This window comes from Dermacentor silvarum, chromosome 4, assembly GCF_013339745.2.
Source record: "Dermacentor silvarum isolate Dsil-2018 chromosome 4, BIME_Dsil_1.4, whole genome shotgun sequence".
In the NCBI taxonomy this organism is placed as follows: domain Eukaryota; kingdom Metazoa; phylum Arthropoda; class Arachnida; order Ixodida; family Ixodidae; genus Dermacentor; species Dermacentor silvarum.
In genome coordinates this window covers 164,592,678-164,614,435 of record NC_051157.2, presented here as the reverse complement: position 1 = coordinate 164,614,435, position 21,758 = coordinate 164,592,678, and the positions used below count along the sequence as shown (strand labels likewise).

The 21,758-nt window shown below is 46.3% G+C and overlaps 1 protein-coding gene and 1 long non-coding RNA gene across 2 annotated transcripts in view; one reads left to right on the top strand and one right to left on the bottom strand.

Annotated features, from left to right (window-relative positions):
• LOC119450762 (venom metalloproteinase antarease-like TtrivMP_A) overlaps nucleotides 1-21,758 on the bottom strand; it is a 689,114-nt gene that overhangs the window by 414,215 nt on the left and 253,141 nt on the right. The window lies entirely within an intron of this gene.
• On the top strand, nucleotides 2,474-18,757 carry LOC125944830 (uncharacterized). The gene is made up of 3 exons (XR_007466537.1): nucleotides 2,474-2,590; nucleotides 11,387-11,488; nucleotides 18,611-18,757. It is a non-coding gene; the product is annotated as an uncharacterized LOC125944830 (long non-coding RNA).

Below are 21,758 nucleotides of genomic sequence, written 5' to 3'. Positions count from 1 at the left end.
CTTTCATAGAATATGCAAAGGCATTTGATTTAGTAGAGATACCAGCACTCATAGAGGCATTGCGTAATCAAGGAGTACAGGAGGCTACGTGAATATCTTGGGAAATATCTACAAAGATTCCACATCTATATTGGTTCTCCACAAGACAAGTAAAAAGTTACCTATCAAGAAAGGGGTCAGGCAAGGAGACACAATCTCTCCCATGCTATTCACTGCATGCCTAGAAGAAGTATTCAAGCTTTTAGACTGGGAAGGCTTAGGGGTGAGGATCAATGGCGAATATCTCAGCAACCTTCGGTTTGCAAATGACATTGTCCTATTCAGCAACACTGGGGACGAATTACAACAAATGATTCAGGACCCTAAGCGATAAAATGCACTTTTGGCTCCCGCCCGTGGTCCTCTATACCCGGCTTTTTTGGAGCAATAGTTTTTTACCTCAGATGCATGATTTTTCTGGAGCGCCCTTTACCTCTGCATATAAAGTGCCTGGTAATATTAAAAATTAAATTATGGGGTTTTACGTGCCAAAACCAGTTCTGATTATGAGGCACGCCGTAGTGGGGGACTCCGGAAATTTGGACCACCTGGGGTTCTTTAACGTGCACCTAAATCTAAGTACACGGGTGTTTTCGCATTTCGCCCCCATCGAAACGCGGCCGCCGTGGCCGGGATTCGATCCCGCGACCTCGTGCTCAGCAGCCCAACACCATAGCCACTGAGCAACCACGGCGGGTGTGCCTGGTAATATGCCATCAAATGTACCGCACTGATTCGAATTCCTCACACCCGCTGTCTCTCCTTGAATCCTGAAAACCTGCTGTTACAAAAAGCTCTGAACTCCAGCGACGTCATAAAACCTACCCACTGCTTTAAATCAGGCCGTGTGCTTATCCAAATGCGACCATACCACGGTCCGTGGTCTTCTTAGGCTCTCCTTGCCTCTACGCTTCACAGTGGCAGTGCATCAAGCTTCGCACCACTTTTACCAATGATTACGCACCTGTTATGTCAAGTACTCACAGCTGCAATTGCCCAACAACCAAAGGCACCACAGAAAATCAACGCTTTGGGCAAATGTGTTCCTGAGAAACGGCCATGGATTCTCTTAGAGGCCTTTTGGGCAGCATCATTAACGTAGGTGAATAGTATTCTGTAAGAAGGTGTCCCTTTGCGTTGCAGGCTTCTTGCAGCTTTATTTCGCGATTTGAAGTACTCCTTTTTAGCAGTGTACTGCTGCTGCATCTTCCGTTCATGGCCTGGGAAATTACCAGCGATAATGTATTATTTGTGAGCCTGGCTGGCTATCGATGATGACAACTCCACAACAGGTTGTGCATGTTCTAAAGCCTCTTATTTTGGAAACTGTTCTGGCATTTCTAACCGCACCATCAAGTGAATGACTGAGTCTATTGGAATGCCGTGTCGCTGTCAGATATGCAAGGGAGCTAAGAAAAACGCCTGATTGATGGCGTAAACAGCGTTTGAATAGTTCACATTTAAGCTGTAGTGAAATGCATCTATGACACCGTCGCTGCTTTTGAGAAGATTGTGAAGCTGCTCTCTGACAAGTACGACAATGCTCTCGCTTCTGTGACGTGACAGGAAACGGATCTTAGACGTACTTAGGACCAAATCAGAACTCTTACAAAAGATCTGACTGTTGAGTGGATAAATTATTTAAAAATACATGTTAATTGAATATACCTATAACCAACAGAATGTTATAGCTCTTGAGAGACCCCGGCGTTTCGGGGACTAAGAGCTACTGGGCCTCCCTCATTGCTATTTGAGTGTCCTTGGTTTAAAAAAAAACACCGACATCTACCCAAGCCACACGTGCCAGATCTGTAAAACTCAATCAACAACACTCCCCCACATGCTATGGGAGTGCAAACATCGATACCCAGACCTTAATCCCGTGACCCTCTCGTCGAGATGGCACGCTGCCCTGCGCAGCTCCCATCTCGACGATCAACTCTGGGCTACCCAGCATGCCTGGAAAGCGACGAAGAGGTACGAAGACGACGTCCCATCTTGAGAGGCCTAGGCCCAGCCGACTAAACTGCTGGTGATCAATAAATTTATCTCTCTCTCTCCTACAACAACTAGTTTCAGCTTCGTCGGTTTTTGACAAAAGTGTGTAACTAATACGAAATGTGTCCATTTGTGTCGTTTTCTAGATGAACATGATGGTTGGATACAAACATTTATTGAATATGTTTGATGAAGCGTTGTGCTGCTGCGCAAAAGATTGAAGGCTCAATTACCGTCCGCAGCGTCCGCTTTCTGAGACGTGCGTATTGTAGGTACGATTGTGTACCTTGCATTTCGTGCAAGTCAGACAACTTAGGTTGTCGAAATCAGCCAGGAGTGTTCCACCACAGCGTCCCTCATAGCCGCTTACGAAGCTTCGGAATACATAACACCGTACAATAATTTATTTTTAACTTTTCATGTGACACCACTTTAGGTGTTAGCCGTCGGATATGACAATGAATATGCCAACAGAGCGGGAACTTGTCTTAATGGCAGGTGTATTCTGCCACATGTACCACTTGGATGCACAGGAGCGCCACCTCCGGAACAGGTAAGATATATATATGTACATATGTGTGTGTGTGTTTTAGCGCGTGGTGTTGACTGTTTTTACTTGATTACTCTGGTGTATATGCAGGACCTTCAAAATTGAACTCCCAGTAGCCTTAGTAGAAGTGGAGAAATATGCTATTTTAGCTACGCATATGATGCTTGTAAAGGCGCTTATGCGCTTTGGAGGGCACAATTTTGATAACAACCCTGAAAGTACATTAATAACATGTTGGTGACGTTTGTTAAAAGATTAGCTATTACGACCTTAAAGAAACATTTTAACGTAATTCAATTTTGTTATATTCACTTAAAGCAGTTGCCTTGCTACTTGCGCATCATCAAATTCATCACGGAATACCGTGATTTTGCATTCAGGGGCAGGAACCTCAACTTTTGAGGAACGCAATGACTGAGTTGAGGCATTTCTGCACGAAGCAGCGGTCTCCCAAGAACTTCGTCGGGAGCATGAGATGTCGATTGGCGTGCGCGAGGGGAGGAGGGGGGCCTTGCCTTTTAATCGCTGTTCGCGCGGAGTGAACCACCATCCGGTATTCCGCAGTCAGAATACTGGGATGTTCTTACGCGCGCCATCTGGCTCGGCGAAGGTAGTGCGCGAGATTCCGAGGCGAGAGTCGGATAGCAGAGCTCGAAGGACGACGTTGCTGCGACCACGCTGGCAGTTGGTAGGCATCAACTGCCCCGCCGGCGTAGATGAATAGATAGACAGATAGATAGATAGATAGATAGATAGATAGATAGATAGATAGATAGATAGATACGCTAAAAGCGACTGAAGTTCGCAAAGAATGCTTCGAGGTAAAATTATGATGTCACATCCCGAAATGAAAGTGACGTGGAGATCTTATGCTGCTGGGCGCGAATGTTTGCTTATCTTTAAAAGGACACAAAATAGAAAAAAAAATATTTTCCTGTGTATCGGCAAACTGCTCTTGTACGCTATCAAAAACCACACTTTTACCACGATAAGACGCTTGGTAAACCAGAAAAAGCTCAATAAGCCAGAAAAAGCCACCCGTCATGTGCCATTACGGTGGCGACGCCTCCTTGAAGTTCGCGCGCCAGCTCGCTGTCTTGCAGCGTCTTGTAGGGCTTACATAATTATTTATCGGTAAAGACAATCTACATTGTGATCTAAACGAGCCAAGGATTGATCATGTCGAGTTTCGGGAACTTTTGCTGAGCCAACACGGCCTAAATCCGAAGGAATATTTTGAAATATGTGACGTCACAGTGAATTGGTGATTTGGCGCACAATCCGTATAACCGGATTCAGTGTTTCGCTGTAGTGTCCCTTAAGGACCAGAATTTCAACGCAACCCAACGAAACGCCAAAGCAACCATGAAACCTACGCGAAACGTGTCCGACGTTTCGAGGCACCCACGGGAAGGCTACTTTTTCAACTGCAAATTGAGAGACAGCGAAGCCTTTAATCGTCGAAGACGTACGCGCGTAGCCCGATGCCGAGGCGTTCCCACTGGACGTTGCTGCTACCGACGCTTCTGAATGTGGTTGCTGCCTTTCATGTTTCAACACGCTCGCGCGCTTTCCTCTAGATTTTTTTGCACGGTGATATTTGCATCCATACTTCGTTTGAAGGCATAATGAGTTTGTAATGAGTGTGCTGTAACACCAAGACTAACGTCCAAATCTTGCTGTAGAGCGCCGACCTGGCGGCGAATGAAAGGAGGCGACGGCAGAACTTACCAGCAGGGCGCCGAAGTCGGGTGGCCCGCTCAAGAAAAAATACCGAAGCAGACGGGCAAATATCGGCTGTGAGGCGGACGTCGGCAGGTTGTGAAAAGGAATACGGATGCAGAAGACGCAACACCAGTGCGGACCGGCGCGGTGCTTGAAAAACCAGGGTGTCTTTCTCGATCCAGGCACTGTTCCTGCTGGTTAGGCCTTCGTTTCCCGGACCAACCACAGGTTGAAGGCATCTTAAAGGGAAGATGAGGAGAGAGGGGGCGGGGGGCACGGCACTGGTCAGGCACTGACCACCGGTGGGGCTGCCTACTGGAGGTAACTCATGGCGGGCGCTACCGACATTTCGACTCGCCCTCAACTCGGCCTTAAACTGGGCGATCTCTTCTGTCCCGATCCGTACCCGCGCCGCTGCTGATGAACTGTGAGATAATTGTTAACCTTTCGATTTTGAGTGCTAGAGGATGATGCACGCTTGAAGGTGCACAAGGACACTGGTAGTGAGCCATAGGAATCGCTTGTGTTTTCATTGCTCTTCAGTTGCCATAGTCGACAAGTCGTATTTATATTATTTCTGCATCCTGCCATTCCTGTGCTGTGTCGTTGCCTTATTAAAAAAATGGGTGTCTGACCCTCAACTTGTGATGGTCCTTTTGTCACCTTTGCACATCCCAACAAAGTGTGGCAAATGTGCTGACAATTACACAAGGTACACATTAGGCGACAGCTATCTGTGAGGTGCGGAGATGATTTTTTCATCGCAAATTTGTGTGTGCAAAAATTCTGTGTCAATTACTCTGTTCAACGCGCTGGCGTTTTCATGCGTGCAAGCGTACGGACTTGATCCTTCAAACGCGCCCGTAAGCACATTGTCGTCAACGGATGAAAGATGATATTACGAGCGCTTTTTATTCGAAACACACGTTCTACACATGAAAAAGCTTATGCGGCAAATAGCTCAAAAGTGCAGCAGTTGCGCACTCACCTTACCACTTCTCGCTTTGATATTTTTATGCGATAAAGTAAGATCTGATGGTGAATGTATTCGAGGACGAGCGCTTGTGGTGGCGCAATATGTTCAGTGATGACTAACCACGGTCATAAGGCCACACTCATAAGCGCACGGCAGCAGCCACTGAACACGACGATATGGGCATACCAGACGCTATGTGCAATTGCCATCAGAGGTGTTCTTTTAGTCATTTTTATTGCGATAGCAATTATATGGACACTTCAACCGGATTTCTGCCGTCGGCGTCGCCGTCGCCGTCGCCGTCGCCGTCGGCGTCGCCGTGAGGTTCCGTATAGATAAAATCTTCGCCGCGCGCCGTATGCCCCAGCGGAAGCGTGCGGGGACGCGCGCTATCACGGAGAGCGAACGCACTCAATCTCCCACGCGCAAGCAAGGAAGCGGAAAGCCAGCGCCGGAGGAATCAGGGGGGGGGGGGGGGGGGCCCTTCTCTCCCAACAACCGCGCTCGTCGCTCGTCCGCACAGTCTCTTATCTCTCCCACGCGCAAGCAAGGAAGCGGTAAGCCAGCGCCGGAGGGAGCGGGGGGGGGGGGGGGGGGGCGCACTTCTACGCTGCCAACAACCGCGATCATCGCTCGCTCGCACCGTCTCTTATCTCCACACGGCTCTGACCTTTACGCGCTCAGTTTCCGTTGAAGCGATAGACCGCACGTACGTTCGCCGCTGCGGCGTATCCGCTTGCTGCCAGAGTTTTGACGGTCGTTGTCTGCAGTCATTCAGTGTGAGCTATTCATGTTTGTTTGTGCGCGCTCACACCACGCTTGTTCATTCAGTTAGTAATAGTCGGGCCACATTTTCCAACGCACGCTACACATGCAATGCTGCCCGGATCGGTAGTGCAGCGCTACAGATGTGTCCCTTCGCACGCGCTGCCCACGGGAAGCGCTTCTCATCAACACCACCGTTTCACACGCGCCTTCTCGTGGTCATCGAGTCTCTCGTCATGTCGGTCTACTTACGCCGCAGCACACCTCCTTACTTAATCAGCTCATGTTTACTACAATTCATATTGCTACCAAAGCCGCTCACCTTACTTCGTATGACATTGCTGTGTTGCTATCGCATTCATTGCTTCGCCCTTAGGGCGAAACTGTGACATTTTTTTTAGTCTTTCTTGGGCTTCCTAAACGCGAAAAACTTTGTCTGCCTATCGGTCACTCGATTCAACCACCCGGCCAAAACCAACCAAACTGCTAGCGCTGGTGGCACGGGTTCATACACATTCACATTAGACAGCGCAAAGCAAACCTCAGGCCAATTTGAGGCAAAATATATGTACTATACCTTGATTTGGGAACGTTCATTTAATTAGTAATACACTTATTTGGACTGGATTTTACCTTAGTAAATGAAAAATCAACGCGTTAAAAATGGTGCCGAAGAGACTCTACGCGTTAAATAAAAGCCGACTGAAGCCGCGACTCTGTAGCCGGCTTTAAGCCAACAGTAATAAAAGGTCCCAACAAATGGCGCAAGAGCAGGGAGAACGCGGGAAATTTGATTTGAATTCAGCAAAACCTACATTGCATTTATCATGGGAGGAGTGAGAGGGGAGGGGGAGAGGGCGAGTGTGGGAGCCGAGAGAATAGAGTGGGTTACGTATCAGGGGCGGCAGAAGACTATCGTCTTTCGACGTCATTTGCAGCGAAGCAAGTAGATATGCCGCCATTTTTTAACAGCGGATCTGTTAAAGCCCGCCGTAAGTTGTGGTGCGAGCCGCAAAACAACGCTGAGTGATGAGTCACCTCGGTTGCCTTGCAATCACCTAGCGGAGCTGCATGTGCTTCGCCTCCTGTCGGTGCCGTGCACATGTTGCATTTGCATGGGACGTAAAAGAGAGGGAAGGAGAGCATGCACGCGAGAGGGAAAGAGAAATTGAGAGCGAGAGAGAAATTGTAGCAGCACCAACGAGGCAACGCGTAAAGCTGCTGCCGATGCCACCCACGTTTCCCCGTGTCCCCGCGTTCGCGCGGAACACGCGTGGTGTCCGTGACTGCAGCAGGTGCCTCTGGCGTCGGCTCAGCAGAATTTGACCAGCCACGTCCCTAAAGTGTGGAGGTGCAGATTGGCCATGACGTCACCGGGGAGATAAAGCTTGGACCCGCCGTGACGGCGGCAGAACTCTCATTGACTCTGTGGCGAGTACATGTACCCATGACATGAGACGACCAAAGAAGAACCGGACAGCCGAAGAAGAAGCCCCTCATCTTGAAGCACGTCGCGCGGCCAAGCGAGAATCTGCGCAGCGGCGGCGAGCCGATTCGGAATACCGTGCCTAGCAGAACTTAGCATTTCTGAGCAAAACCTAGCGAAGCCTAGCAAAACCTTGAAGAAAAGCTAGGTCGATCACCAGCCCCGCTGTTTACTCCAGCCTTGCACCACTAGTGAAAGCTATCCATTTTTTTTCTCACGCAACTCCTGTCAAATGCTACACATTTCATGCTACGCAGCTCAAAATGGCGAGTTCATCTACGCTGCAAAAAGTTGGTCACATACATATTTCGCTAGTCGCGTAGATTTCCCGAGAATATTTGTCTCTTCGCCAGAACACCCGCTTTACCAGCTAAACCCACCCCGCTTGCAGGAGGAAACGTACCAAGGCCTATATGCCGGGCGAGACTGTCTAAAACTTCGCGAATTCGAGGTTTCATTTCCAAGGCCGGGCACATGCAGTCATAATGAATGGGAGCTCGGAGATTCTTGTGCAGTGCAAGAAAAAATGCACCCCACAATCAGCCGCGTAACTGCATCATCATCAGCCTATATTTAAGTCTACTGCAGGACGAAGGCCTCTCCCTGCGATCTCCAATTACCCCTGTCTTGCGCTAGCGTATTCCAACTTGCGCCTGCAAATTTCCTAACTTCATCATCCCGCCTGGTTTTCTGCCGTCCTCGACTGCGCTTCCCTTCTCTTGGTATCCATTCTGTAACCCTAATGGTCCACCGGTTATCCATGCTACGCATTACATGGCCTAGGATAGATAACCGGTGGACCATTAGGGTTACATAATGGATACCAACGGATACCATAACTGCATGCTTCACTACAAAAATATCGTGGTTATGTGTCAGCCTCTTAATGAGACTATAAGTTAGACTCTGTGGTCGCGCGGGTCCAAGAATCCGAGTCCCACAGGGGGACGATCCGCTCCACCGCGTGTGTTGCGTGTGCCCGAAGCGGATGCTCGTTCGGTCTCTACTTGGAGGGAGACAAAACGCCGCAAGGAGAAGGCCCAGAGTACAAGGAAGGCGTTTATAAGACGACTACCTTGGCGTTGTTTATTTCACCCTATTGGCGCGGTGCGCATGATTCGAAGCTCCCGCAAATCAAGATCGGCACAATAGAATCAGAGAACGGTGTAACACGCCGCTATACGGGGGGATGGCTCCTAGGACTGTGTTACGCGGGCGCCGTTCCTTCAGATAAGTATAGCCTCCGCGGGCGATCCGCCACAGTACGGCCGCGCATCAGACGTGAGCTGCGTCTCTTTGGCGTAGCCTCCAGAACAGGAGCAGCGAATCAGTATGCCCCATCTTCAGGTCGAGAACCTTCGGCAAGGCCGGCCAACTAAAAGGGTTACCGGGAGAATCGAAATTCAGTGCGCACCGTTTCGCCATCTCACAGCTTCTTCGCGTGTTACCGCTCCCCTGTCGGCTCGAGCCGCCAGGAGAGAGGGGACGCGAGTTCTCGCCCAAACATACCAATCGCGTGAGCCCCTGGTCTGCTTGGGGGTGGACAGCAGCAAGTGTTTTATGGTTCCCATGCTCTACGGCGCCGTCGGAGTAAAGCGAGAGGGAAAGCATCTGCATGCGCTCGCGAAGTTCCAAAGCGACTTCGCCGCGATGCGGCCCCTATGCCCACAGCCGGCTGCGTATGGCGCCGCAATGACGTGGACAAACACAGTCCCCAAAACTCTTACACGCTTATATGAAGGGGGCTGGGGTTAGTGGCGCCAACGTGAACCCACCTATAGCTTATTTCACAGGTTGCTCAGAGGAACATTGCACGGAGAGTTCACATGTGTACAAATAAGCTTGTTTCATGCATGGTGTCCATCAGCACCAGTGACTCGGCCGCGGCATATCTACACTAGAAATCTACAAAACAGAGAAAGAATCTTGCGTATGGAGGATAAACAAGGCACTGGGAGAAATCCCCTATTGTAGGACCATATAGACCCGAAATCAGTTTCTGAATATATATATATATATATATATATATATATATATATCTGGCTGTCGAACGCTTCCTCGACGCTCACCTAGAACTTGCAGAATAAACTACAAAGCCTATGATGTGCCCGAGTCAGGGGTCCTGTGAGTGAATTTCCAATATTTCTTCATCGATAAATATTCGCGGGAATAGGTATTCCTCCGCGGTGGGCCGCTGCCTTGCGCAGCCCCAGCCTCGGCGATCAACTCTGGGCCATCCAGCAGGCCCGCGAGGCGGCGGCGAGGCAATACCTCGTCGTCCCCACGTGGGCGACCTAAGGCCCCGTCGGAAAAAGTTCTGCAGGACCTCGATAAAGTTGTTACCAACCAATAGGTATACAAGGTTTATGGGTTAAAACCTAATGAAAACATAATTGAGGAATCCAGGCGACGGCGCAGCGTGAGCGTCGGAAACTAAGGCGTCTAGGTTTCAGCGTGGGGTGGGGCATGTCTACGACACCTTACAAAGAAAGAATGCCGTCAGTGGGACGGTGGCCAACATTTCATGGACATGTGACGCTCGAGAAAGCATTATTCGGTTGACTTAAAAAAAAGGTACCCGAAATTGTACATGGCTTTTGGGCATTGCCATTTTCTCCCATGGTATTTGATAATAAAAGTTTGGCGGCTATATTGTGTTAATAGTCCCTGTCACGTCCCTGTCAGACCGGTGCTGGTGCTTCAGGCAATTCATGTAATTGGGGCCGCTGCAGGTACGTCCGATGGTCTAACAACTTGATTTGGGCGAGTTCGTTCATTTGGAGTATAACTTGAAGCAGCACGAAGAAGACCAGGACAAGAATCGAACACAAACACAACAGGAACATCTACAACAGGACAGCGCTCTTCCTGTTCTGTTTGTTTTCGATTCTTGTCCTTGTCTTCTTCGCACTGCTTCAAGATATACTCCGGTGGGCTGCAACGGTAGAAAGTAAACGAGCCAAATGGAAATATCCAGAGAGCTCATTTTGTATGAGCTTTTGTATGGGGACTGCCAAATGCTAACAAGGAAAACGGATGACTAGCCTGCTCGTGCTCAAATTCCGTGATTTGTACAAGCAGTAAAGAAAGACACGTTCGTACATAAGTGAACGTTACGAGAGAGTCGCCTTGTGCCAGCAGGTATAACGAAAGAGCGCATTATTAGCACAACTTGCCGAAATTTAGGCACAATGCGTGCTTTAGGGTCACGTTTAGAGCGTGCTTTAGGGCGTGCTTTAGGGCAAATGCGTGCTTTAGGGCAACGTTTAGAGAGCGCCAGCCCGTCACGCCTGATGCTGCTCGATTGGTCATGGTCTGGAAATCACAGAGATCATATTAGGAATAATTCATCGAATCGAATGATTGCCTGCAAACAAATACAGGCAAACTTTAAAAGGGAAGAACAGAATGATCTCTCCACTTGAATCAGAAGAAGTACACATCAGGCACGAATTTATCCAGCGCTTGAATTTTGCGTGCCATTACGGCCTAGTCAAGCTGACCTAAATGTAAATCTATTATGTTCCACTATAAAAAAGCGGCTTATATTCGCTGTATTTTTTCAATCTCTCTACTATTTTTACAAACGTGCGAATGGATACTAGATACAACGAAATATGAAACGATCGAACTTTCGAATAAAGTAGCACAAGGATAGTTTTAACATTTGCGCATCCGTTTTGGTAATTTCTGCCATTGATTATTTCTATTCTTTTCTTGATGCCAATATCAACTTCGCTCTGCGCATCTTAGCTATGCTTCAACAGCACGGTAGGTTGTGTTATAGGTATTTGGCAGTTGCAGTACAGTTGCACTTATTAGAAAAATAATTTTTTGCTTATTTTAGAAAGCAGGTGAACGTCCCCAGCTGGGCTGCACATATCTCTGCTTCAATGATTCTAAAAATAGAGTAGAGTTTGCCTATCACAAAGCAGGAACTCCTTGCATGGTAAGTTGAATTTTTCAGTTGAAATAGTGAAAAAAATTAATAAGGGGTAATGGTCTGGATTGGTTCATTGGTGAAATCTATTTGCAATTCTGTTTATTAGCATTTATTAGGATGTGTAAGTTTAAGCTAAAATAGTGTTTCAATTCAAATATTCAAGTCACGACTACAATGGGTAGACCTCTTCAAACCTGTTGTCGCCCTCTCGCGACATACCTAGTCTAAACTCACAAATTCAAACGGAACGCTAAGCTACAGAAATGCCCGTTTTGACGTCGTGGGTGATCAACCAGCAAGAAACGCCATCTCTGACACAGCAAACAAGCATTTGGATATGGTGCTTCCACCGAGGGTAAGCACTTCAAGAAACTCACCCAACTGCATCCATTAGGGCGCTTAAATTGAAGTCACCATCTCTGCAATAAGGACTATTTTACAGACGATATGCATAATGGTTCACGTGCCCTGTTTGAGCTTGTTCACTGCGAAAACAGAATACAAAGGCATTGTTCTGTTTTAGATGCCCGCTTCTGTTGTCTTTAAACGAGCCAACAAGTCTCACGCGGTGTATGAAAGTGTGTGAGAGGAATTGCAACTATTTCTATCTGCTATACGTATATTTTTTTCAGGCAAAATATTTAAGGCTATAAGAGGTTAGAGCTGTGACTACATCAATCAGCCGGAACTGTCTATGAACGTTATAAAACCGTTGCCGTGCCGCGAAATAAGAACTTTTGCGTATAAGATTGAATCTGCTAAATTAAGCTCTATTGCAGTGCATGGAACCACTGAGGCTGACACGCCGTGGTGGTGTACTGTCTATTGGGTAGCGCTGCTAAGCCCGAAGGTGCGGGATCAAATCCCGGCCGCGGCGGCTGTATTTCGATGGGGGCGACAAGTAAAAACGCAATTGTACCATGCATTGGAAGCACATTGAAGAACCCTAGGTGGTCGAATTCAAACATGAGTCCCCCACTACGGCGCTCTCATAATAATATGGTGGTTTTGGGACGTAACAGCCTAGAATATAATGATTCTTCTTTGACGTCCGCGGCCGCATGTAGCTGTAGGGGAGACAAATATCTGCGTTTTCGATCCCAGGAAAAAAAGAAAGATTCAGCATAGAATGGTAACTTATGTGATAAATATTACCTTCGGTGCCCGAGAACCACAAATAAATTCCTATAGCAAGGATCAAAGCGTATATTTGATTTCCCGTGAGCATCAATGTAGCAGTTGCATAATTATGTCAGCTTACGCTTTACCAGGAGGTAGTAGTAGTGGTGAGTTTTATTTATCAAAAGAGAAGGTGACGTCTTCACCCTAGGCGGGTGGGGCTTCAGTCAAGGATAGCGTGTGCCGTGACCATCCGAAGGCATATCTTGTAGGACTGAAAGGAATTTTCTCCTTTATGTAGATTACGGAAACAATGGTAAGACTAACATTCAGAATTACGAAGATATATGAAAGAACCCGGCTTTCAACAGTCTAGTTGTTAATATTTCATTCGCTGCTCATATGAGATGTACGTAGGATGATGCTCCCCAGTTTCTTAAAAGAAGCTGCGTTTCATGACATTTCTTGCAAAGAAACAAAGTGCAGTATTGTGCAGCACAGGAGCACTTTGCAAGAAAACACGGACAAATAGAAAACCTCATCTGAAACCCCGAGAAAAAATTTAAACAATACCCTATTCTATTGGTATTTTGACCCTTTATTCGAAATATAGCTGAAGTTTCTCGCCTTCGTGTTGTTATGAAACAATTATGGTGATTTTTTTATTTTTACAACAGTTTGCGTGTAGGAATATTATTACCTTTATTGTCACGTTGTAGTGGCAGTGAAGAACAATACAATGTTAAAACTGCCAATTAAAAAAATTAACTCTTTATTGGATGAACTCGTGCCCACTAAAACAAGTAACACTCATGCACAACGATAGCCACTAGCAATCGTCGGCGATCGTCAAAAATCTGTTCTGAGGGTCAAGCGCGTCGGCTTCTTAAGATGACTGGCTGAAGGTTCCGGTGTAATCACTAGTGCCAGCATGCCTTCCAGAAAGTACTACACAATTTGTGTCGCCCATACAATCTGATTAAACAAGGTGCGGTGAGAGCATACACAATAGATAAAATCAACGATAACATTCGAGCAAGTTCCAAATAATACCGGCGCGTCTTGCGCGGAGCGATAACATTACGTTGTGAGCGGGTGAAATGCAGTCCCCGGAAGCATAACAAATGAGCACACGTGCCAATATAATTTGAGCTGGTGTTGACATGCAACAGTCATTCAATACTGTACTCATGTATCAGCGCTGTTACTGCCCATATCCGATGTTCAGTATATATGGGGTGATGAATTTTAGGTTTTGGGGCATTCTAAGCCTTGAGCTGGTATATTGGAAGACGCGGGCATTACTATACTAAGACATTGCCACATATATTCGGCGCCGACCAGCGTCAGCTTCACTTCACTCTTCGAAGAGGCAGAACGTGTGTTGAGTGAGCTCCAGACCAACACTTCATTTATTGAACATTTTTTACATTATGGATCCCCAACCTCAACGACGAGGAACCTAACGCTAACGCATTTCTCTTTGATTTAAGGGTCAATAGCCGGTAATCTTTTTTTCCCTTTAGAAATAGCTTCGCCGGTGAAAGGGCAGCACTTATTAAGCACAGAAAACGCCAGAACCTTTATGCGTACTGTTCCACGGTCAGAGTAGAAATGTTAGAAACAGCTCGTCGTTTTCCGTACGTATGTGCTACGGACCAGGCACTGCCAACAGGAATCAGCGACACGTAGCCTGTTACGTGCCGTCTGGCATGAATAACGTGGATTTGTTCTGTCGTGTGGATAAACTTTTCAAAAGGACACTGGAAGGTCAATTCACGTGGTCGCGAAGGCGAGGAAGAAAGGTTGTTCCAAACCAATGAGCAGCGTCATCAATTATGATCGTGCGATTTAAGCGCGACTACATCTCTCGAGGCAAAACGATAGTTCCCGAAAATTGGGCGTTCAGTACGTCACAAATGGAAACATTTTAAAAAGTACAGAGTATGTAATTAGAATAGGAAAATGTGAAGTCACAGGCTGTTTGCCTGTGACTTCACATGACTTCACTGTGGAGGATATCTGAAGTTTTCTGCGTAAAATATTTTATACGTAGCCATGAAAAGTAATGGTTTTAAATATAGTATGAACCTTATAATATTACTCAGTGTCTGGATATTTTAGCTGCCTTTTCAATAAATGTTATGTTTTAGCTGCCTATTCAGTACCAGAGAAAAACTACAGGTTGCACGAGTACTGTGTTAGTGAAGATTAAAGGATGATTTTTGTGAATTATTTCAATGTAAGGTTCATTTTATCTTAACAACGAAATAACAGATGTGTGTTGGTACTAAGACCTAATGCATGTGGTACTCAGTTCGACAGCTGGGTGAAACCATTGCTCTGAATTCATGCAAAACTCTCAAGGCTCACTGGCATAATACCTTCCATTATAGAATGAGGGCTATAAATACGGATGGCTGTATTCGTATTGTATTGTGAGGTGATGTTGCGGCGAATACACTCGCTTACTTACGCTCCATTTGTGCTGTTGTGTGCTCTGTCTATGTGGTTGGATGCCAACTGGCACAGTAGACGACTTGGCGCAAGGAGCGTCGAACAGGAAACGTTGATTTTTTTTTCACGGGAACTTGATCCTGCAAAATGTAGATGGCGCTGCCGTTCCTTAAAAGCCGTCATTGCAGGACTCATGGACGGCTATGGCAGCTTCGCTTCCATGCGTACATATACCGTAGACACTGCATAATTGATATTTCAAATGGGACCCGGTCAGTGGTATACAAAAGCACGCCACTGCAGTGTGACCGTTTCAGGGGCTTTAGGCGATAACCAGTTTAGCGGCTAGGAAAAGAAGATTTCGACGATCTGTGACTCCTGGTTGCAGTATCAAATCTATGCCTGTGCTTCTTGCATGTGCAATAAAGACGGTACCAGCATCAGGCTCGAGAAATATTACAAATGCGCGAGCAAGAATTCACAGAGTCTCTTTTACATAAGCGAGACCGAACACACTGCCACTATTGAGATCATTCTATTCCGCTTTCAGTTGTCCTTACGGGTAATTGTGTTTGCAGTAGAGTGGCAAATTGGACTATTTGGTGGATGTTCATCTTGTAAGAGTGGGGTACTGTGCTATAGAAACACGGACAAAAGAAGTATAAGTAAACACTTCCGTTGTCCGTCTTTTTAGAGTGCCATATCTCGCTTTTACAAGATAATTGTGCTTCATAAACAATAATCATTCAATAAAAATTATTGTGATACAGACTCAATTAGAAAAAAACGCACACCTTTTTAGTATTGTTCTATTTACAGCCAGTGTATGAAGAGCCATGCTGAACTCAGATAAAATCCTAACTTCGGGATCATTTCAGATAACTTCATGTTTTTTTTTTTATTTTATCATAGCTCAACCTATGCTTCTTTGAATAATCAACCGTACATAAAGCGAAAATACATTGGTATCGGTTCATGTGTTCCTTTAGTGCTTTCTTACTTACTTAGAACCAGTGCGATTTAATGATCGCCAGAAGCCTGACTCCGGGTAAGTAAACTATATAGATATAGCTAGAGCAAACTATAGCTCAGGGTGGCCTCCCCGCTCTTTCTAAATTAATGTTTCTCTCTCTCTCTCTCTCTCTCCACCGCAATTTAAAATTCATAAATGTTCCGCGACCGGTAGAGGGTGGGAGTTCCATGTCTTCTCCGTTCTTAAATAAATAAAAAAAAACTCGCATACAATCACGCTTTGTAACACCAGACGTAGCGTAAAGGCAGCAGCCAACTGACGAGCAGCACATTGACTCGTGATCGCATTGACATTTCGAGCCACTTTGCTGTTGCCGATTGTGCCTACTTCAAGAACAGTACTAAAATAAAAATTCCTCAAAGCCGTTTCATTGACGTTGGGTTTCTGCGCGTGAATGTCTTTCCCCATGTAAGCTGGGAACCAGGAGAGTCATCGTTTGCTGTCTTTTGAGCTCGCTATATAGTAGTATACGCGCTACTTCTTTAGATACGTTGCCGCTTTCGCAGGCCCGAATTGCGGCACGCGAGTCGGTGAGGAAATGGGTAAATGTTGGATATGCCATGGCGACGGCTACGGCTATCTGTTCTGCTTTAGCGCTGGTGGTCGTTTTAAGCGATGCGTTTTAACCAACGACCGCGCGCGAGAACTTGCCCACCGCGACGATCCCACGGCCTCCGAGGGGCTGTAAATTCAGTTTATTGACCCGCTACTCACTTACCAAGAAGTCACCTCAAACTATCAAAAAGGCGGAATCAAATACCCACTCTCGCACCCCAAACTCAAACACGCGCAGGCGGTTGCGTTTCGAATGCTGCAAACGCACTCGTATCCGTCACGAGGCCTACTAAGTTACTGCAACTCAGACATCCCGGCAAATTTCCCAGACTGCCGAGAACATTATTGCTCACTCTCCCACATGCTGTGGGAATGTACCGCGTTACCAAAGGGCCCTCTCTCCAGTGAGCCGAATGGGAAGAAGCCCTCAAAAGCCCGGACCTCAAACTCCAACTCAAGGCCGTCCAGAGCGCCAAAGAACTGACGGATTGTCACCACGCTCCCGTCCCAACTTGGGCGTCGTCTACTGTTTCGGCCCGAGGTGCTACCCGCGCGGGATCTCCAACGGCTTAAAACTCCTCAAGACCTCAATAAAGTGCTTGACTGACTGGAAAGCACATGCCTCACAAGTGTACGGTGTCTTGCACTGCCTCAATAAGGACACGCAAATACGAGATAATTTCACTTTTCAAAGATCGTTTTCATTATTTCGTGACCCCAGCTATCAACACCTCTAAATATTGTTTCGCAAACAGAAGTTGCTTTTCGGAAAACGCGACGCAACGCTCGTAAAATCTTAGCACGTAAGCAAATTTTTAACCTTTATGAAAAAAGTCACAGGCCTGCGCGGCACACGCAGCACAGTCACAGCGTAATCTGGTTGAGCAGCGCAAGAGTAGCTCCAATTTCGTTCCCACGCAAACAAGGTCTTCGCGACAAAGTGTCTTCTCCTGGATTTTGACGAGAACGATCTGAACTGTCCGCCCGGCGTCGGCGTCGACGGCGAGCTGCGGCTTGCAATGCTCTCTGCACAGCAGTCTGCTGAGCCCGACGATGCCTGGTTGTAGCCGCGCACGTAACTCTACGATTCGCTTCTGCAGCAGCGGTTCGTACCTAGCGAGGAGACACCATAACGTGTACCGAAGAGGCACCCAGATTACGTGGCGCACATCTGACATCGGGATAGCGTTGATTGCGCACCTCGTCTGAATCGCATCGCGTCTGAATCGCATCTCGTCGCGCTTCGAGGTTGCAGGCACGTTAACTAGACGGCGCCACTATACTGGCGGAGGCTCGGGTCGTCTGGGCCTGCGCGCCGGCCTATAGGGCGCGTAAAAAGGAAACTTTTCTTCTCCCTTAAAGCAAGCGCTTGCGTGGCTCAGTGGTAAAGTATCCGACTCCGCCGCAGGGGGCCTGGGTTCAATCCCGGCGGAGAGTGGGTACTTCTTTTTCGCATTTCCAGCGATAGCGGTTACGTTTGGGGGTGGCGGCGGCATCATCGCGACCAGAAACGGCTATTAGAATGATCCTATAACAGTTTACGCTGTAAAACTCGGGAGAGTTGGTAGGTATGTTTAAAATTCCAGTACCGTTTTCGCAGTCATTGATCGTGACCTAAATACAAATATTAATTAGAAGTCGTATGTTAGCGCCAGATCTGAATTGTTCCGAACAAATATTGCAATAAATAATGTTGCGATTTCATTGCACGTATGCAACGCAAGATTGCAAATACGTTCATGGCCTGTTATGTGCTGTGCTGTCTGCCAATCTTCCTTCTGAATTTATATGTGCACTGTATGCTGTAAACAAGCAATAATTGCGAGTCAGCGCTTGTCTTGTGTCGACGGGCTTGTCCGTTCTGAAGTGTGCGTTTCTTAAACCTGAAAATTTGAACCAAGGATCCCGGCACCACATTCAAATAAAATGCGTGATTGTAACTGACATGTTTACATATTTTTCAGCACTATAACAACATATCAACCATCGAGACAACCTGCAAAAAATACGGAAATAAAATACTTTGCCGTGAAGAGGAGGAGAATGTTGAAGGGTGTTAAATTCAAGCTCCTCGTACCTCTTGATTTTTCAAGAAATAAAGTTAACTCATAACATCGAACGCTCTCCTGTCATGTAGGGTATTTGGTCTCATTCATATGAATCGAAAGAGGAAATTGAATATATTACTGCATTATTTCATATCAAGACATAATGCAAAAGAGAAATGAAAGTCCAAACTCAACATGAATCGTACGATTCCAGACACTGTGTACCGAGAAGCTGCAGTAGTTTCTATCGGTGTATAAATATCATTTCCTTCTCCGTTAAAAAGGAGCATCTGATCACAGTTTTCAACAATATTTAATTTGGTAAGCTTTCCCAGGAAACTTTTCCCTGTCTGCAGTATGTATCTAACCCCTTTCACATAGCAATTGACCCAGGTTGCCTACTAGATTTGGCCACTAGGTGTGTGCTGGCTGCGACCTTGCTGTACAGACGACATGAGTCATTGGCTAGGTGCTCGAATAGACAATTTGCCTCCGGTTGCTGCCTCGCCTAGTCGGCTACTGGTTTCATTGGCTATGCGCCACGGGATAAGTTCCCAGCTTCGGCACTGCAAATATCACACTGGTATGTGCCCATTGTTGGCCACTTACCCAGTATAGACGGGGCCGCATGCGCTGCAGACACCTCGACATCGAATGCCGCCGCCCGATGGAGGGCCACTGCAATGATGCTGCAGCCAGGACACTAGTTATACTACGGACTCTCAATCGCGGTGCAGTGACTTGAGCAAGAGATATGGTGTCGTGTTATGGATTGGTATTGTAGTTAGCAGCGAGACTGCCACTTCGTGTTGCGGTGTGTCACTATATTAATTTGATGTTAACAACATAATTGTCGACGTTCACTGTGACATGGGATCTGCCAAAATTTTTTATGGAAAAGACGTCGCATGCTCTCTTCATAAATAAAGCTTATTGCGACTACTAATACATTTAACGATTAGAATAATCGTTCGCTCTTTCTCTAAAAATTTGCGCACCTTATGAAGGCTGCCTGCGCCATAATTATACCAGTAATTAACGACAATCACCAACCGCAGAATGAAGGACGGAAATTATTATTTCTGCAATGTTTGCAGAAGTAGATGTTATTTAGTAAGGTGAAACGCTGATGTTTTATTGTTTTGAGGTTAGAAACACAAAGAATGGTTTAGAATATCGATGACTTCGGCGGCAGTTGCGTATGGTGTGGCTGAGTGCGGCTCGACTCGTTAAAAAGACAAATGAAATTGTGAATGCAGGCAGGCGGACGATAATGCACACCAAATTTAGTATACAAGGTGCGTCAGCCAAACCAGGCCAAACATAGAAAATCCACGTGTGAGTTACGAAAATACAACCAACTGAGTCATTTTCGCAGTCCGCTTGAGCAACTGAACGTAGTTTTCGCTTTGATGTTGGGTAAAAAATTAACAATAATCATTTAAGGACCATTTAGCGCATTGATTCAAACGCAAAATCTTAAATGTAGAAGCTGCAAACAAAATAATTTCCAAATCCAAATGATTTCTATCGGTACTGTGGTTTTAAATTTTAAAGGCTGCAAAGAAAGCTCGCGATATATAAAAAAAAATACTAACCACGTGACCACGCGCTTAGGCGCAGTGACATTAGTGCCCTCAAACCCTCTACCAGCAAAGTATCGACTCGGCGCTGACCGAAGGCGGGAATAGGCTGCAAGCAAGAATGATAGGCGATGGCCACGCCCGTGACCACCGATAGATTGGAATCACCGTCAAAACCTCCTCGCTCTTAGGCTGCATGTCAACTGCAAAAATACTGACAAAGCTTCAAGATTTGCCATCCGTTATTTATTGTGTCATCGCTTCAACTGACAAGATATTACGACAAAAGTGGAAGTCGAGACCAATGTATTCGATCCATCTCCGTTGTTTACGGCCTATTCGTGCTTCGGCCTATTCGTGCTTCGGCCTATTCGTGCGAGCAGCATCTATCATTTGTTCATGGTATGTTTGAGAGCGCTAGTGTCGCTGTGCTTAAGCGCATATTCATGTTGTCAAATTTCCACTCTCGCGTGCTCTCCTTACAGCCCAGGTAAACTGAAACCACAGCTGTTAATATCACGAAAAAATTTTTGGAACACTTCTCAATCGACTTATTGTTAATAGAGTAATTGTTGATTACCTAAACTCATAGTACATACACTTGGTTGTTAATACTTGGTAACTCATGCCTGGATTTTTAAAAACTCGGCCGGACTTAGTTGAAACACGCTGTATTTCAGGGGAGGACAGCTAAAAGAGACCCAAATAACTTCAAGGGGAGAATCGGTGGCAACAAGTGACGGGTTGTATTCGTTTCTCATCGCAGTCATAGCGGTCTCATCTCATTCCATCGCAGTCAACCTGGTCCTCGCGGAAAATCACAAATGACCCAAGCGCTAGTTCACTATTTGCGATTTCACTGGAAAGCCATGTTTCTGCAGCTATAATATCAGGTTCGCATGGATGGACAAATATTTTCAAGGCATCCAGTTTCGGGAACACGCTGCGAGAGTTCGCCATGAGCAAGAAAAATGTCCCTTCATTTGCACATTTAATTGTTTCGTCTTTAGTTCTTCGTTTAATTTGAGGAATTTTTGATACACTTGCCTCAACACCACTGCCCACAATGGAATCAAAACGATATTTTTTGCCCCAAAAATACGACAGTTGAAGCAAAGTTCAAATCTTTTGGTCGCTTTGCATGTGATCATACAGAACTCCCGCAGTTTTGTGCGGACCAGCTGAATTTTTGGGAAGAACTCCTTCTCCTCTTTTTGCATATTTTCTTCTTGTAGCGCAAAAAACACACGGACGTAGAAGAAGAACGAAGACACATAATAGCGTCTGTGTGTGTCTTCGTTCTTCTACGTCCGTGTGTTTGTTGCGCTGCGCGCAGAAAATCTGCAAACACGTTACACGAACAAGCCCAAAGGTCTACACTGATGGACTTCTCCAACCGTACCTTAGGGGGCGGGAGGTCTTTCAGTTCTAAGGCATTAAGTAAAATGTGCGTTTTGGATTAGAAGTAAGAAATTGACTAT